Source organism: Petaurus breviceps, unplaced genomic scaffold (genome assembly GCF_028583685.1).
Source record: "Petaurus breviceps papuanus isolate PSGF00001 unplaced genomic scaffold, PetGlider_PUasm1.0 90822, whole genome shotgun sequence".
NCBI lineage: Eukaryota > Metazoa > Chordata > Mammalia > Diprotodontia > Petauridae > Petaurus > Petaurus breviceps.
Genome location: NW_027187351.1, coordinates 27,013,738 through 27,022,334, shown reverse-complemented (window position 1 = coordinate 27,022,334; position 8,597 = coordinate 27,013,738).

Here is an 8,597-nt window from a genome sequence, read left to right as displayed (position 1 = left end):
AAGTTCCCAAAAAAAGATAAACTTCTACTCTTTACATCCTTGGATTTTCCTCAACACAAACTCCTCCCTAGTCACCTTTAAAGGGGATTGCTAGAATCTTTTCTAATCTAGATGGGTCATAGTACCATAGAAATATTAGATAGACAGACAGACAGACAGACAGACAGACAGACAGACAGATAGATAGATAGATAGATACATAGATACATAGATAGATAGATAGATGGAAGGAAGGATTAATAGAGAAACTGCATTTATTCATAGCTTACTACGTGCCAGGCATTGTATTAATTCCAGTTAAACACTGGAAAAGCAAATAAAACATGTAAGACACCCCTGGCTTCAAGGAACTTACATTCTGATAGAGGAAAATAACACTTAAAGAGGAGATAAAAAAGAATGGAGAGTTAGTAGGCATAGGGGTGTGATATAGAGATGGTAAAGATGTGTAATACAGGCCAAATTCCAGATAAACTAAGGCAAAAACTTCTCCATTATAGCTATTAGACCCAGGGATTGAGTTCAAAGGTAGAGGAGGTAAGGGAAATGAGGATGATGACCAGAATTGAAACAGTAAGATAAAGAGAAAGCCAGGAAATGAAAGCTAGAAGGGACCTTAGAGACCATCTCTTTATTTTATAAAGGAGAAAACTGAAGCACAGAGAGAGTTACGTGATTTGGCTAGGGTCACACAGCTAAAAAGTAACTCAGATTGGGTTTCAAGCCTGGTATTTCTGACTGTTAATTTAGCACTCTATTCCATTCCTAATTATCTTTCCTTGAGAGCCGAGGTTCCTATACATGAATGTAAATGTGTCCAGGTGAATAGAGCCTTTCAATTGGAGTGATCAAGATGATTTTGAATCCTTTCTCAAACTTATTAAGAGATGCTGTTATTTTTAAGTTATTTTCAGTTATGTCTGACTGTGACCCCATTTGAGGTTTTCTTGGCAAAGATACTTCAGTGGTTTGCCATTTCCTTCTTCAGCTCATTTTATAGATGAAGAAATCAAGGCCAACAGGGTTTTAAGTGACTTACCCAAGGTCACACAGCTAGTATTTCAGTCCAGATTTGAACCCAGGGCCTTCCTGACTCCAGGCCCAGTACTCTATCTATCTTACCATCTAGTTGTCCTACTAATAGATCGGAGGCAAATGTATTCTCTCTCTCAGACTCAAGTTTTCTCATCTGCTAAATGCTAATAATACTCTCTGTAGGATCTACATCAAAGAGAATTTGACAATCAAATAAATTAATTAGATGATTTACAAACTTTAAAGTACTCTATAAATTCCAACTACAAAGTATGTAGAATGTTTAATCTCAGACAATTGAAAGAGTACTGGAATGAGAGTCAGTAGACCTGGATTCTCTAGCATTTTCTCCACTAATTATGTGGTCTTAGTGTGACAAATGAAAAACCCTGAGAGACAAAGTTTCTGGGTAATTAATAATCAATTTACTAATCAGGCTTTCCAGCAATCAATAAATTGATGGTCAGTGATTTCTCTTGGTAACCATAGGTACCCCATGGAGACCTTGAAAAAAGCCTTAAATAACCCTTCTGAAAAGGAATTCTCTTGACAAGTAAAAATCAACCTGATTGGTGGACATTTAATGAGGAGATAGGCTAGAAGTCTTCAGCTGAGAAGAGAGTTTGATTATGAGACTCAGCTGCCTTCATCAATCTGCACAGGGGAATCCATTTCCATCCAGACCACTCTGGTTGCTTTCCTCTTTGATGAACTGGGTGACCCTGAACTCTAATGCAGCAGTACAAATGAAGAGGTTACCCATAAAGAGTGTTAGGGTTGCTCTGGAGACCCCAAAATACCAACACACCAGGTCCTGCCAAATGAATTCAGCTCAAGTCTTCTCTCAGCCAAAGAAAAGTAAAGTTTATTAAAAGTTCGCTTGTATTGGACATTGAGTAAGCCTGTGCTAGGTCATTCTATGGTGCTCTCACCTACATGGAGACAAGATGGGGTCTCATATACAGAAGGTTGTGGGAGGCATCTAGGGGTAGTCTAGAGGAGTTTGGGGAGGGTCTTCAGGAGGAGTTAATGAGGTCAATGAGTGATTAAGGGTGGGAAGGTTGCTGAAGGCTACCTGGAGACTACAGACAATGGTGGGCTAGGCAAGTTCCAGGGTGGATTGATTTTTTGATGGGCTCAAAGGTGGGAAGTCTAGTATCAGAGGGTGGGAAGTCTAGCTCCTTTTTCCAGGGTAAAAACTGACCTAGACTGGATACTGCTTAGACCCTAAAGAGAATTAGGTCTCCTAGTTGGTTGGAGACCTACCCAAAATTGAAGAGCATGTTCCTTGAGGGCTCAAAGCAATCTCATCAACGAGTCACATCCTTCAGAGACCACCAAGAGCTCAGCCTTAATGAGCAAATTGAAAAAAGCCAGGATCCCAATTTAATAATTGGTTATTAATAGTATAATAATAATTTATATCATTAGACATATCATATAACCTTATATTGTAGTGGAAAGGGTGCCAGAATTGCAGCTGTAAGATCTGAGTTCAAATCCTGGCTGTGCTACTCACTACCTGTTCGACCATGGGTCATTCATTTTACTTCCATAGCCCTCATTCTGCTCATTTTTAAAATGAGGGGGCTGGACTGAATGAAACTCTGAGGTCATGTCCAAATCTGCATAAGTGATACTCTGATATTCAAGAACTGGATTTGATTATTTTTAAGGCTGCTTCTAGCTCTAAGGGTCTAAAATAAATCAGTTAATAAATCTGAGGTACATAAATGTGAGATTTGCAGGTATTAAGACTTAACTCTCCTGCCCAATGAAATCCATAAGTTCAATTTTTTTCTATGTTAAATTTGGTGAGGGCACTCAGAAAGACCCATGTACATGGGCAGATAGTGCTGAGCTTGACAGGTAGAGACAGAGAGTATCCAGGGACTGAAGACTCCCTAGCACTTCACCCAAACATATCCCCTAGGTTAGGGAAAGAATTAATAGGAAAATGAAGAACTTTGCTTTACAGCCAATGTCACAGACTATAGAGAGCTTCTCATAAAAGAGTGCACATCATTAGAGGAGAGGAAGAGGAACAGCAATGAGGCACCCTGAACAGTAACGAATTTTGGCCTCAGGATAAACAAGCCAAGTTATAATAACTTTTTCCCTGTGATGGAGGGAGGAAAAAAAAACTTTTATATTTCCTTTTTCTGTTAAGAAAGCTTAGAAGAAGGAAAAAACCCCACTAAAATGTGGTTTACTTTCTTCCTTACTTCCAAGAGTCTGTTTAAAAAAGAATTCTAAGTATCCAGAGATCAAGGCCTGTCAATTTTGTAGTTCAAAGTTATTTCCTTGATCAGTCTGATGAGTTAATTAAGAAGCCTTTAACCTCATCCTAAATACAAATTAAGTAAGTTTAAGTAAGCTTTCATTGGAAAGCAATTTCTAAACCAAGTCTAAGTATGAGATGAACCCCTGATCCCCTTTTTGTGTTTGGCTCAAAAACCTTTTTTTTTTCCACATGTCACTAATTGGAGACCCATTTGGATTAATAGGTTTCTTTTCTGGAATGCAAATACACCTTGCTAGGTTTAAACCTATTAGTTATTCACAAATTAGAGTCAATTTTTCTAGTTCTGTCAGATAGCCTCAGTGACTTCATCTCTGTGCAATGAGGAAGTTGGATTACCTGGCCTCTAAGACTCCTTCTAGATCTAAGTCCCAAAGATCTTAAAGACCAGTAAAGAAAACAGCATTGAGGGATTTATTATTTGGGCTTTTTGGTTGATGTTTTTTTTTTTTTTTAAGGTTAGATTATCCCATGTCCAGTGAGGGCACTAGGAGAAAGGTACTTAGGGAAGGACACTAACCTCCCACCCCAGTGCCTTAAAGAGAGCTTTTATTTTTGTCCTCTTGTCATTGTCTCAGTGCGTGATGGTGCCAGGTGATCTAGGGTGGGGGATTGTGGTAGCTAGAGGAAGCAGGGGATCTGTTCCACAAAGACACTCTATCTCTCAGCTCTGTCATTTTCTCAGACAGTCCCCCATGCCTAGTAAACATTCCTTCCTCCTTTCTGACTACTGAGTTCTCTTGGCTTCCTTTAAGGTTCAACTAAAATCCCACCTTCTACAGGAAGCATTCCCCAAACCCTCTTAATTATAGTACCTTTCTCTCTGTTAATTTTTTCTATTTGTCCCGTATATACTTGCTCTGTATAAATCTGTAGGTTGTCTCCCCCATCAAACTGTAAGTTCCTTGAGGGCAGAGACTGTCTTTTGCTTCTTTTTGTATTTCCAGCTGTTAGGATTTTACTGAACCAATATCTTACCTGAGAATGATGAAACAGCAGATCAGAGAGAAAGTGCCAGTAAACAGGTAGCCGTTTAATTAATTAGTTTCATTATGAGGAACAGATTTGCAAATAGGGAATTCTGATCAGAATTTCACCTGGCTGAAATGAAGACAGACATTATATACATAAATCACAATGGGAAGCAAGGGGGAGAAAAGTGGCTGTTCCAGGGTCAGAATGGTTTCCCATGACCACCCCACATATGGGAGACAATACTGTGATTCTGGCATCAGGTCTAAGTGAAAGAAGTGAAGACTTCTGAGACTATACTCTAATATCTAGTAAGGCTTTTCGTGGGAAGCAGGCCCAAGTTCCCCTTCACTGGAAATCACATGATTTACAAGGACTCAAAACTCAGAGAGGTAGGGAATCACCCCTCTCCTCAGTGACACCTCAGCATAAGATATGTCAAATAAGGACAGAAGTGCTTTCTCAAATGTACATTGGGTGGTCTACTGTTTCCTTGTTTTGGTACTTGGGGTAGATTGTACCTGACTTCTAGCCAACGGAACAAAAGGTTCAGAAGGGAGATGGGGGAGAATTCCACTTTAGGGCTTTATAACTTTGCCATTTCCTTTTATAAATTGCTTCTTTTCCCTAATCATTCGTCAGGAGGGTGGCCCTTTCTCCAGATCCTAATAAACAATTCTTTTTTTTTTTTGAGGGCAATTGGGGTTAAGTGACTTGCTCAAGGTCACATGGCTAGTTTTTGTGATAAGTGTCTGAGGCTGGATTTGAACTCCAGGGCCAGTGCTCTATTCACTGTGCCACCTAGCCTCCCTCTTTTTTTTAAACCATTCTTTTCTGCTTCCTATCTTGAAAACCCTATGAGTATTATTCGGATAAGGATCTCTGTTGCACACAGTTTTGGGGTACACACATGTCTTTGGGGATCATGACTTGGTGGGTCATAGGACCAGCATTCTGTGATGGGAATACATTCTATAGGATTTGATTTGTTTCACTTAAAGTACATAGGCTCAAAGATGCCAGTGATTGTGAGCATTGTCAGAGGTTTGATTTATCATTTTAAGCTGCATTGTAAGTCTAATTCACAAGCTAGAAAAGGCAATTCTTGAGAATTTTAAATTATTAGTATATTCATTACACATATCATATAGATTAATAAGAAAAATTATAATTCTCTTCTCATAGCATTTAGCATAGTGCTGGGGATAGATAAGCACTTAATAAGTGTTGATTGATTTTTCTGACAAGGAACCCTTTGTAAATTATTTGAAGACTATGGACCTCTTCTCAGAACAACCTTTTTAAACAAATTAAAATACATAGAATTTTAAGAATTATATTGAAAATACAGCTATCAAATTATTAAAAAAAAAAAGAGGGTCATAAACCCCAGTTTAAGAAGTCCTGTTTTAACCTTTGTTCTTTTCTCCTGGGAGAAGAATTATGCAAATGAGATCCTATTTTGGAATGAATAAAATAAACTTTTTCTTCTTTTTGTCAGGGCATATTTCTGAAAGGAACACATGGAGAAAAGTGACCAGGCAGAAGTAATTATCTAGTAGTAGGGAGGGTCTCTGAGCTTGAGAGAACTTGTTTTGGGGCAAGATAATGCAAAATTTGAGCAAACTTTATTGTGACATATGTATTTTGGATGATGTTGAAGAAATATCCTATGTTTTTGAAGAAGAAAGAGGGAACCTGGACTCCCTAGATGTTTAAAAAAAGAGGCAAATGAACTTGCTTTTGTCCTAAATCTTGAGATTTAGAGAAGGATGTAGGTGAGGAGGTAAAAATTCAGTCCTGTTTTATCCCACCCCTCACCTCAAAGCCATGGTTATGGAGGTCTAAGGTCAATGCAAGGGTCCAAACCCTAATACAAAGATAATCAACCCAAGGACATGCATACTCCCAAGTGTGAAGAGAAGTTTAACAAGAAGGAATGTGGACAATTTAGTAAATGACTACATTTTTTGACTTTTCATTTCTTTTGTGTTTGTGAATAATGAATATTAAAATTCATTTCCTTTCACAAAGATTGGGAATTTGAGAAGATTTGTTGAAAGCAAATGGGAATTAGGATTAAAAAGGTGAACAACTCCTTGCCCTAAGGATATCAGTGTCTTCTTCCTTCAAACTCCCTCACCTCCAAAAGAATTTGGGAGGAAATTTGGTTTTAGCTTGTCCAGCTCACACTGTAGGAGATAAGGGCAGGGAGCCTGAAGCTATCTGGCATTTCTCACTGTCAGTATGTATTTACTACCCTGTTTTATGGGAGAAACATACCCTCTCCAAGTTCATGTGGTAGGCATCAGCTGCCAAATTATATTTACCACAAAACTTAGGTTTTATTATTAGGCTCAAGCATAGGATCAGGTCTCAGAAAAAAAAAAACAACTGAACAAACATTAGGATTCTCAAAGGCAAAATTATACCAGTGTCAGAGAAGTAATGATTTTACATATTGGAATCTTTTAAATTCCTTTTAAGCCATAAAAGTTAAAGAAGAGACAGATTCATAATAGCATATTTCTTTCAATGACATAAAAGTTGAACGAACTTAAATAGTCATAATCTCATACCTCCATTTGTAGGGCATAAAGGAGCAAGACAGAAGATCCCTGAGATTAAAATTGAAAGTGGATTTTATTACCAAGGGACTGCTGGGGTCACATACCCAAATCAGACAGTGAATTGGCATGAGCAATATCCCAGTTTTTAAAGAAATCACAATAGTCAGGTTACGTAAACTGAAATTGCAAGCTGTGATTGGTCAGTATATATTTGAATTTTCCTGAGCCCCGAAAAGTTTTTTCCTAGGCTGAGGTATAGGGAACCCAGAATGGGTAGAGATGGGGAACAGCCTGTGGGGAGTGGGGAGTGGGGCAGGAGACAGGGAAAAATGGAGGAAGGATTTTACGCTAGGCTGAAACTCCCTCCCACAGATCAATTAGGGGAGGGAAGGGTAGAATTGTGCTGAAATTCCTGCTTACAGCTCAATTAGGGGAATGGAAGGTGGAGTTGTGCTAAAATGCCTGCTTACAGATCAATTAGGGGAATGGAAGGTGGAGTTGTTGCTTATAGATCAATTAGGGGAATGGAAAGTGGAGTTGTACTCAACACATTGAGGAAACAAACTTCATCAAACACAAAAATTAAACTAAGGTTATAGGGTAAAACCACATTCAGAGAGTTTATACAAAGGCTGATGGAAAGTGAAGATTTACATATTGCCAAGGAGACATGGACAGTTGAGAGTCTTCCTCTATCTAGCTTCTTATCTAAGGAACATTTAAGATTGTAAGTAAATTTTCACATCCCATGGGACAGTTTTTGGTCAGGTAAGGTTAATATTAACAGAAGACAGGCTTTCAGTTAACCAAGAGTTTCAGAAAGAAAAAAAGAAAATAAAAAAAATACCTATTACATCTGAATAACCTGCTTTGAAATTTTCACCAAAATGAGTCTAATCTTGTACCTGAAACACTTTTTCTGGGTCTATGGAATGTTTAAATGTTTCATTGTACTATATCATACAGCAGTATAGTATGGTGGTTCACAAACTGTTTTGTGTCAGGCCCCTTTACACACCTAAAATTTACCGAGGGTACCAAAGAACTTTTAAGTTATTTCCTTATAGGTTATATCTATCTCTGTTTGCTTGTATTAGACATTAAAAAGGAATAATAATTGTTAAAAAAAAAAAGTGCTTAGCATATTGCCTGTCACTTAGGTAACATAGAAATTCTTATTCCCTTCCATTTCCATCCTCTCACTTCTTCTTCCTCCCCACTTAAAATTGATAAATTTTAAAATATTTATCACATATAATATTTAAAAATATATAAAATATTTTTTAAATATTTGAAATTATTCCATTACATGTTGACATAAGTTATATTTTTATAAAAATGATTATATTTTCCCAAACAAAAAAGTGAGAAGAGAGGCATTGTTTTATATATTTTTGCACATCTTCTCTTTAAGACTGCTGGATTCTCATATCTCCTTCATTGAGTCTATTACAATTTGTTGTTTGGTGGAAATATATGAAAAACTCTGTTCTTAGAAACATAATTGGAAAAGGGAAGAGTATTTTAATAGGTAAATAATATCTTAGTATTTTCAAGCTGAATTAAAGAGAAGATAGCCATTATAGTAAAAATTACGATTTTAGTCAGGGCAAGGAAGTTGCAACTGAGGTACCACGTAGTAACAAGTGTTAGAGAGCCTAAAAAGGAGGTTGTGTGTGTGTGTGTGTGTGTGTGTGTGTGTGTGTGTGTGTGTGTGT